We start from the raw sequence: 10,759 nt of genomic DNA on the forward strand, positions 1-10,759 counted from the left end.
TTTCGTAGCCCCATTGCAACTTCACCGGCGATCCCTGCATGCTTTGATAATTGGCGGATATGTAGCTCGCTGAGATCCCTGCATGATTGATCAAACAAGTTTATTAGTTAACGTTGAAAAAACTCAAAGAAGATGCCACCATCAACTCTGTTGCTTATCAAAGTAAATTCATCTCCATTTCTGTCACCGTCCCACCCTCGATGGTAAAATTTATGTCAATTTCCCAGCTCCACTGCTCACTGGTGGGTATCTACATTCATCTCTGACACAATATATGATGGTCAAACGCCTTTCCGTTAACACCACCACTATTAACTGTCATTTGCTGATACCAAAGTTCTAGCTATGGTATTTAATTATAGGGTTAATATCATGTGGCAGTCCAAACCACGTTGAACGTCTGCGATCTAACCTCAGCTTTTTTTTTGGTACAGTATATCCCAAACTCACTAAGTCATCTAAGATATATCCTAGTGATGACGTGGAGTCCATCATGGCTGCCAGGTGGATCGTCGACCAGTTTTTGACCTAGCAGAACCCACCTGGCAGCCCCGGTGGACTCCACGTCATCGTCGGGATATGTCGACCTGCCAAGGGTTTTTTGGTGAGAGAGAGAGGGGCATTCTAGAGAGAGAGAGAGAGGCGGGCTAGAGAGAGAGATAAGGAGAGAGAGGTTATAGAGAGAGAAAGAGAGGTGTTCTAGAGAGAGATAGGCATTTTTTAGAGAGAGAAAGGGAGAGAAAGGCACTCTAGAGAGACCCGACCAAATCGAATCGCGCGGGAGAGTGCGGGAAATATATGAACAAAGAGTGAGAGGGGGGGAGAGAGAAAGAGAGCGAGGTTTATCAAGGGTTCACGAGAGCGAGAGGGAGGGGAGAGGGGCCATATTTTCCTTCAGTCTACGACGGAGATTATCCTTCACTCTACCCTGCTTCGAACGCCGTTGTTCGATCCTACAGGCCATCCTTCTCTCACGAAGGTCGTTTTACTCCATTTTCTTCTGATTGGAGCACCGTCAACTTTCTTCCCTGAATAACGGTCAACCGTGGTTCAATCTTCACAAGGCGATTTCAATCTTCAAAAGGCAGTTTTCTGATTGCTTGACGGCGGCGGTAACCTGGTAAAGTCAATCAACCCTTGTATTTTGTCATCTGTGAAGAGCATTTGTTTAATTTTTCCAATTACGTTCGTGCATCTTTGTGGATTTTGTCCTCATCACGCCCATGAATCATTTTCAAGGCAAAATTTGGTTCTTTTTCACCTTTCATTAATACATTTCTTATTATCTCGCCTGACATAGAGTGGATGTAATTTATGTCCGTTTCTTCCATAACTTATCGGTGGACTGTAATTCAACTTTTCCCTCTAATTTCTCATTGCGAAGAGTCGCCTCTCAGTCCTTCACTGCCGAACTTACAATTTTGTCGTGGGCTCTCAGAGGTATACCCCGATGTTGAATTTGTTATTATTTTATCTTCTGGCGAGTTGATTTTCGGCTTCACTGGCTTAAGAAGTTTTGATTCAATACGGAAAGGAACATGACATTGCATTCATGAATTAGAGGACAATGATGGAGCAATGAGAAATTAGTTCTCTGTATCTTGTGAATTGAGATCGATGTTGGCATTGTCCTCTTCGGATAACAGATCGATCAACAACCATAGCACTACTGAACATCGCTAACGGGCCTCAACATCCCAATAATAATAATGTGTCATCTAATAATCATAATCAAACTCTCTGTTTCTCTCTCTAAAATTTTTTCATCTTTTCAAAACTCTCTCTCTCTCTTAAATTGACCCCTCTGTCTGAAAAACTAAATTTCTCATTTTTATTCTATTGCTTGATTTTGTTTTGTTCTATTGCTTTTTGTTATTATTTCTATAAATTTTAGTTCAGTTTTATTTATTTTTACTTCTTTTTTATGTTTATTTATAGTTTTGAAACCTCGTATTCCAAATCATTTAAGGTCTGGTCGGATTTAAGGTCTGGTTCTTCATCATGCAGTGGTACGCTCACTCACCGTGCTTCTCTTAGGTTGTCTCACAAGTCAAAGTGTAAAAGAATGTAAGTTTTCCCTCGAGAATTTAAATCTATTACACACATCATCAGTTACTATTTCCCATTTGTTTCTTTAATAGGGCTGATGATGAGAGAAGAGTGTTTGGTTCTGTTTATGAAAGTGATGATGATTCGGAATATAATCCATGTGAAGAAAACGAGGACAGTGATGTGTATACAAGTGATCCCGATGGATATTCAAGTGAAGAATGGAAGGATGAATCTGCTGGCCAGGGAAATAGAAAAGAACAAGTTCAGCAACGAGTGTATGTTGATGGAAATCATAGTGAGTATGCTGATTCAGCTGATGAGATATTCACTCCTAATGAGTCTGATGATGAGGGTGACAATAGCAAGAACGTCCACAGGGGCATAAAGTATGAACCTAGATGCCCCATGGAGAAGATTAAATTTCAATTAGGCATGAAATTTGAATCACCTTCTCAATTTAGGACAGCTCTGAAAAACCATGCTATGTGGGCTGAGTTCAACATCAGGTATTTAAAGTCTGGTGAGCAAAAGTTGAAGTTGTTTGCAATGAAGATTGCCCATGGAGGATATATGCTAGTTGGGATGGTATGAAGGAGGTTTTTGTTGTGAAGACTCTAAATGATACTCATAGGTGCAGTAGGGCTCCGAGGAATAGACAAGCCGATTATCATTGGATTGCAAACCACTTCGTAGAGAAAATTCGACTGCATAAGAATTGGAAGGTGGTAGATATGATGAGAGAAATAAACGAACAGTTTGGAATCACAATTTCAAAGCATACCTGTTATAGAGCTAGATCTGCGGCGCGCAAGATACTTGCAGGATCATTGAATGAACATTATCACTTGCTTCCTACTTATCTTGATGAGTTAAAGGAGGTTTATAAGAGTAGTACTTTCCAGATGGTGCTTGATAGAGACACTCCTCATTCTTTGGTTAGGTTTAAGAGACTCTATATATGCTTTGATTCACTTGCAACAGGTTTTTCATGAAGGTTGCCGACAAGTCATTGGTTTGGATGGATGCTTTTTGAAGACCGAACTGGGAGGTCAATTGTTGAGTGTTGTGGGCAAGGATGGTAATAATCAAATGTTCCCTATTGCTTGCTTGGGCAGTGGTTGAGGGGGAAAATCGAGATTCTTGGACTTGGTTTATTCAACTGCTAATGAGTGATTTAGGAATTTTTGACGGTAATGGGTGGACGATTATAAGCGATCAACAGAAGGTACATAACTAACTCGTTCATAATATTATAATTCTTTGAAGTCTCATTGATTAATGTGGAACTAATTTATTGCACAAATAGCTTGATGGTCTCTCACATTGTGCAGGGGCTAGAAAATGCAGTGGCATATCTATTACCGCATGTGGAGCATAGGAATTGTGCCAGACATATTTATGCAAACTGGAAGAAGAAGGGACATTCCACAGATATACTGAAGAGCCTATTTTGGAATGTTGTGAAGTGCACGACTCATCAAGATTTCCAAAGGATCATGGGACAAATGAGCACATTGAAACCGCAAGCCGCGCATGACTTTGGAGATATAGGAGTAAAGAAGTTTTGCAGGGCTTACATCAGTGAGGCGCCAAAATGTGAGGTGATTGATAATAATGTTTGTGAGTTATTCAATAATTATATCATACAGTCTAGGTCAAAACCTATCATAGACATGCTAGAAGATGTTAGAAGTCTTTTCATGGAGAGGATAGTGAAGAAAAGGGAGTTATTTTCTGGTAGAAGTGATCCATTATGCCCTTGGGTAAGAAAGTTGGTGGAAGAGAACACGTTGAAGTCTAGGACATGCACACTTAGACATGCAGGCCAGTATCAATTCGAAGTTACAGACTTCAGAAACAGATTTGTGATTAATTTACCCAATAGAAGCTGCAGTTGCAGGTATTGGAATATAAGGGGCATTCCTTGCTCCCATGCTATTGCTTGCATTCACTAGATCAAGCAAGACCCTGACAGATTTGTCTCTGAATGGTTGAAGAAAAATGTATATCAGCTAGCTTATAAACATGGTATCCCACCAATGAATGGAAGAAACTTGTGGACCGAAGTTGAAGGGAACTATGTATTCCATCCTCTCCTGAAGAGACAACCTAGAAGGCCTAAGCAAAAGAGAAGAAGTGACTTAGTGAGAAAGAACTTAAAGGTCAAAGATTATCCAAGAAAGGCGTACAAATGTGGTGCTCTCTTTGCCACCAAGTTGGCCATAATCGAAAGACATGCACCCAAACAATCCGTCTTAGTGCACCCAAACAAGGAGAGGAGCAGCAGGCCAAGTACAGATTGAATTTTTTGTTTAACTTTGTTTACATGCTTTGAAGTTTATTCAACATAAAAGAATTAACACGTATTGATGAATCATGCAGGGATGACAGGGAGCTACATAACCCCCATATGTTGAAGTAGATGGCGCAAATGAACCAATGATTGACATCTACAGTCAAATTTTTGAAAAGGCACAAGCGAAACTTGGTCTTAGTTTTTGAAATGTGATGATTGTCACTATCCAACATGAAATGTTAATTAATGCCCTTTACCTTCTTCTAGTCGAAAAGTGGAGGCATCTCTTTCTCTTTTCTCTCTTCATATCGATTCCTCGCATGTAGTTATATCTTTATATAGACGGGGACAGTGACAAATGTAAAGAAGTAAGCAAAAGATATAGAGAGGAAGAAGAGTTAATAAACATTTACAGAGAGATAAGATAAAGAAGACAGTGAAATACTTAGAGATGAAACATGAAAGAGAGGGATAGTGATAGATACGAAGATAGAGAGAGACAGCAGAACGTCCAAGCTAGCCTCATCTAGCTGAATTCCAATCTTCTTATCCAAATTGAAAATGCAGAGGGAGTCTCTCATTTTTGGAAATTCTCTAATTTTTTCTCTTATTTTTGGAGTGCAACTATAGTACCAAGAGTAGGCCCCCCACTGATGACATCAATGCTCGGGTCCTTGGGCTTCCCCTCTCCCTCTCCATTTGGCTCTTTGCCTCCCACTCTCTTTGGGAATTTCAATAATCTCATCCAACATGGAGCACCACCAAACAGGAGGAATCAAACGTTTACACAATTGGGCATAAACCGGACCCTAAAAATTAAAATCTTGCAACACACGTTGGCAAAATGGACGGCAAGCGATCACCTCAGGCCCTCAAGTTGTGACACTTTCTCAGCTAAGCATTTTGGCTCAATTCTCCTCTATGATTCTCCGGAGCTCCTTCTGACTCATCGGAGTCAGCCCCTTTACTGTGTCGAAGGCGGTCAGCTTAATACTGCAAGATACCACCCAACGAAGAAAAATCAAGATATTACTTTCTGCCTCAAAGAGTCATGTCACCTAGTTGATTGAGGATAAACACCTTCCCTATCGCATGAGCACCGACGTACCTGCTGTTTGGCAAACTTTTGAGTGCGTTGGGCACAAACCCACCGTTCACCCCCAACACACCACCACACTCCACAATCCCTACACAGGCATAAACAAACAAACAAAGAAAGAAACAACTATCCTCAGCTCTGGTGTAAAGTAAAACGCTCATAAACAGAACCAAACACTCTTCTCTCATCAGGGAAGAAAGTTGACGGTGCTCCAATCAGAAGAAAATGGAGTAAAACGACCTTCGTGAGAGAAGGATGGCCTGTAGGATCGAACAACGGCCTTCGAAGCATGGTAGAGTGAAGGATAATCTCCATCGTAGAGTGAAGGAAAATATGGCCCCTCTCCCCTCCCTCTCATTCTCGTGAACCCTTGATAAACCTCGCTCTCTTTCTCTCCCCCCCCTCTCACTCTCTGATCATATATTTCCCGCACTCTCCCGCGCGATTCGATTTGGTCGGGTCTCTCTAGAGTGCCTCTCTCTCCCTTTCTCTCTCTAAAAAATGCCTCTCTCTCTCTAGAACACCTCTCTTTCTCTCTCTATAACCTCTCTCTCCTTCTCTCTCTCTCTAGTCCACCTCTCTCTCTCTCTCTAGAATGCCCCTCTCTCTCTATCCCGGTGATGACGTGGGTTCTGCTAGGTGGAGTCCACCGTGGCTGCCAGGTGGGTTCTGCTAGGTCAAAAACTGGTCGACGATCCACCTGGCAGCCACAATGGACTCCACGTCATCACTAGGATATATCTCAGACGACTTAGTGAGTTTGGGATATACTGTACCAAAAAAAAAGCTGAGGTTAGATCACAGACGTTCAACGTGGTTTGGACTGCCACGTGATATTAACCCTTAATTATAATTAAATAGCATATATCTATACACAATTTTAGAAATTTCTCAAAGTGATTCAAGAAGGTTGGATAAATTAGATTAATTAAGATAAATATGTCCTTGGTTTCTACAATTACATTGTGCTAATTTTTAATAGTTTGCTTCCATTTAGTTAGGTTTAGTTCCAAAAATATATAAAAATAAAAATATAAATTAAATTTAGAGTTCAATTATAAAATATTTGGTCCATGCAGATATGATCATTACTTCTTTATGCATGTTAAAAAAATTATAAATATTTTGAATAAACAAAGAAAGGAACACTGATTTCTGCTTCATCACTTGTCACAATTGATATTTTTTGTAGGGAACTCCAAATTTAAGCATGTTATATCCAAAGGAGTCAATGTTCCAAGACGGGTGACCTCTCCAGAAATCTTATTGATGCATGCATGTTGCATTCTAGCTAGTGCGGTAGGGGGATCAAATTCATAAAGCCATTAAAGTATGCCCAATTTATACTGAGAATAAGGATATACAGCATGAAATGGGTTCAAACAAATTGAAATGGTCCATGCTTGAGTCGGAGAAGTTGAAGATAGATAAGGTTTGATTAGAGTAAAAGTAATGGTCCGTGCTTGACCTGCTCCCATGAGTAAGGTACAAATTTGGAAATTTTTGCATATCTGAATGACGATTTCGGAACAAATTTAGAAAATGTGAATTCTGATATCCGCCTTTACCAATATCCAGATGTCGACAATATGGGATACTGCTTGCTATCATACCGATCTGATATCCATATATGTCCTGATATTGACATCCACCTTTGCTTGGTGGATCTGGATGTTGGCGTAAGATATGGTTCCTAGATATCAGTTTTTTTCTATGTTAACTTAATATTTTCAACATTCCATTAGTTTTCATATGAATACAAAAAATCAAAATATATTATAAAGTCCAATAAAAATAAAAAAATATATAATACTAAAAAATTATGTCACACCGAACATCCAATATTAACATCCAATATCGTTACGGATGTACCTTTATCCATATTGGACAAAAATTTACAATAAAAGCCAATATCCAATATAAACATCCAATATCGGTACGGATGTAGGATTCTGATATCGGATTCTGGTATCAAGCAGCGGCATCTGCCATCGTCCACACCCTTTTAGTATTCGTCAGAAAGTCCGAAATCGGCCATATTTCATAGATCTGTCAGATATCGTCAGTTATCATCTCATAATCTCTTCATTTTCCTGAAAACGGGATTGTTCAATATCAGGTTTGGAAACAGATGAAAAGGCGAACTCTAATGGGGGGTATCAAAGAGAAACCAGGTGTCCATAGGTTCATGGCTCGAAATCAACATCTGGGCAACTGAAATATTTACAAGGAAATACAATAAACTACAACAAGATCAAAACAAATAATCTGGGAAACCTCATCGGTGAAGATGGAGGCATAGCCACCTTGGAAGATAGCCTAAGCATAGCATTGTTAAGGTTGGGGTTGGTATGCATACGTAGATATTAGATGTATGTGGATAGAGAAGGGACAGATAGATCAATGGGTATGCGTAGATAGACGGATATAGGTTGATAGATAGATGGCTAGATGTTGATGGATGGATATGGATTGAACTGGGTTATTTATACGCACATATTAGATGTATGTGGATAGAGAAGGGATAGATAGATCAATGGGTATGCGTAGATAGACGGATATATGTAGATAGATGGCTAGATTGCGAGATGTTGATAGATGGATGTAGAAAGATCTGGATAAGTAGATACAGAGAATGAGATGGAAAGAAACTGATATCGATTTATCATCAATGATAATTCTCATCGCCCGGCCACTGAGGGCGATACATATGTAGTAGAACCTTCGCCGTACCAGGCGTCCTCGGCCAGCTCAGGCGCCAGAGGTTGAAGGACGGAGAGAAGGGGGACGCGTGGAGTCCCGAGGAGAAACAAAGGCAGCCTCACGTCATCCCCCATTATTTTGCGCCGGGGAATTATTATCCGCAGTCACCTCCACTCCCACCCGACAAATCGGATTTTCTACCTCTCTATCTCTCGCCATCTACATCTATCTCTCTTCTTCTCTGCTTCTTCCCTGCTAACAAGCTAACTACCCTGCTCCTACATCCTCCTCGGCCTTCCCCCCTTCCTCCCCGCCCGCGTTATCCTCCTCTCATTTCTTTATTGTCCTCGTCATCAGTTTTACCGAGAGGGGGAGAGAGAGAGAGAATAGTACTGTTGCTGGTTATCCCGGCTGTTCTTTCTGCCGTCAGAGGATTATTCCCTAGGAATATAGTTAAAATATGTGGAAAGGACTGCAGCAGACAGACATCCCCCGACTTGCGTTTGAAGAAAGTGAGCGAGCGTGACCGGGATGAGATCGTCGACAGAGGGGATGACTGATCGTTTTTGGCGGATTAGTTGCTCATAATCTTTGAGAAATCTCAGAATATTACTTGTGTAATACGCTAAAAATCGGATCTTTGAAGGATTGGCGTTTCCTTCAGCTCTGTTCAAATCAAACCCGTCTCGTCATCGCTTCATCGCGCCGAGCCCGCCTTCCACGCGCTCGGTGATTCTGACGTGATGACGTCTAAGCAAATGATGGCGGAACCACACCCCTTCCTCTTCTTTTTTTTAAATCCCTTTTTTCCTATCTGCTGATAAGATATTTTATTATAGTTGACATACCATTCATACTTTCTTCCTTATTTTCCTCTCCTGCCGATTTTATGAACTACAAGATATATCTCTAATCAGTGGGTATTCTGCTCAAGAAGAACAGTACTTTTCCTTTTTCTCCTCTGCTACGAGTTTACGGACTGCAATATATCGTATAAGAAGAGCAGTCGCAATTAGTATTAGAAAATTGATTATTCAGATTACGAAGATCGATTTTTCACGCACTACGGCGATTATTAGCCCTGGAAACCAGTTTCTGAACTAAATGATCAATCTCTCATCGGTTAGAATCTCTCATCGGTTAGAATCTCTCATGATATGAATGGGTATTCACTTCAAGAACGAGTATCGCTTAGTATGACGATTAACTAGCCCATACAGTCAGTCCTTGAACTATACACAACATCTATCTGCTTTCAATGGTCTTTAGGTCAGGATGAACGATTACAACAACGCGATTACCAGCCCGCATAGCCAGTTTATGAACTAAAAGATCTATCTCTTATCGGTACGTATTCACTTCAAGAACATCCATAACCACCCATCTAACGCGAGTAAACAGCACATACAGTCCGTCCATGATCTACGATATCTCTCTTATCAATGGTTATTCAGGTCAAGAAGACGATCACCACTCGACAAGGGGATCAAAACCCCATATTATTCGGTTTATGTGCAAAAGGTTTACGTCAAGACAAACGGTTACCACCCAACAACGCGATTCACGTCCATGAACTCCATGACCTATCTCTGATCAGCCCATAATCATGTGAAGAAAAACAATAACCACCCAACCTAGCCAGAAAAATCCTTGCACGAACGAACAAAACAACACTTCTTTCTCGTATATTCTCACCGTAACTCATGTACACAACACTACTCTAAAACTCCCAACATCAAACACGAGAATCAGACGGCGAGCTCAAGCGCAAACCAACACTCAATCGAAAATCACAATCCTGCGCTTGCATGCTCTCTCCTCCGCCTCCACCCACAACTTGCTCCTCTTCCCAACTTCAAAGCAGGAGCTCAGATCACCCACATCGCCAGAGCTACCGCTAGGAGAAGAGCAAGACGAGGGGGAGACAGGCAAAGGGATGTGAACGGACGATGGCAGCCCGAAGTTCGTCCTCGCCTTGGAACCACGCAGAGCTCTCGCCGCCGCGTCGTACGCCTTGGCCGCTTCCTCGGCGCTGTCGAAGGTCCCCAGCCAGTGACGACACCTCCCTATCTTATCTCTTATCTCCGCTGACCATCTCCCCCACGGCCGCTTCCTCACTCCTCTATATCTCCTCACACCGCCACCGAGCTCCTCCGTGAACTTCCTCTCTTCCTTCTGCTGACATGCAGGCGGCTTCTCTCCGAAGAGCACGTAGTATCCGACCACTGCCGCTATCCCCTCCAGCACCGGCGGCGACCCATCGTAATCTTCCATTCTTTTCTTCTCTTCTTCTCTTTTCTCTCAGCCGAAGCGGCGAAGTAAAAAATTTGCGGTAGATTTTCGGGGAAGAACGCCCCTTTTTCTATCGTCCTGGGATCAAATCGTATGGTTGGTGGTGCACGTCTTCGTATCAGCGGCCCGTCAGTTCTTATGTTGGGGCTTGCGAGCTGTGACTTGAGCTTCGCGTCACCTGTCGTCGACGGACGCGACCGCGAGGTTTTAATTCACGGAAAAGGTTTGTGTAGTCCTTGTCCGAAGAACAATGCCTTTTGTCCAACACCCATCCATCAATCTATCTATCAACCCATCTTTAAACCATCTATTCAATC

At 41.7% G+C, this 10,759-nt stretch overlaps 1 pseudogene; it reads right to left on the bottom strand.

Annotated features, from left to right (window-relative positions):
• Positions 1–9,772: 9,772 nt before the first annotated feature.
• LOC144713010 (ethylene-responsive transcription factor ERF084 pseudogene) lies at positions 9,773–10,626 on the bottom strand (annotated as a pseudogene).
• Positions 10,627–10,759: the final 133 nt, after the last annotated feature.

Source organism: Wolffia australiana, chromosome 15, assembly GCF_029677425.1.
Source record: "Wolffia australiana isolate 7733 chromosome 15, ASM2967742v1".
Classification (NCBI taxonomy): Eukaryota; Viridiplantae; Streptophyta; class Magnoliopsida; order Alismatales; family Araceae; genus Wolffia; species Wolffia australiana.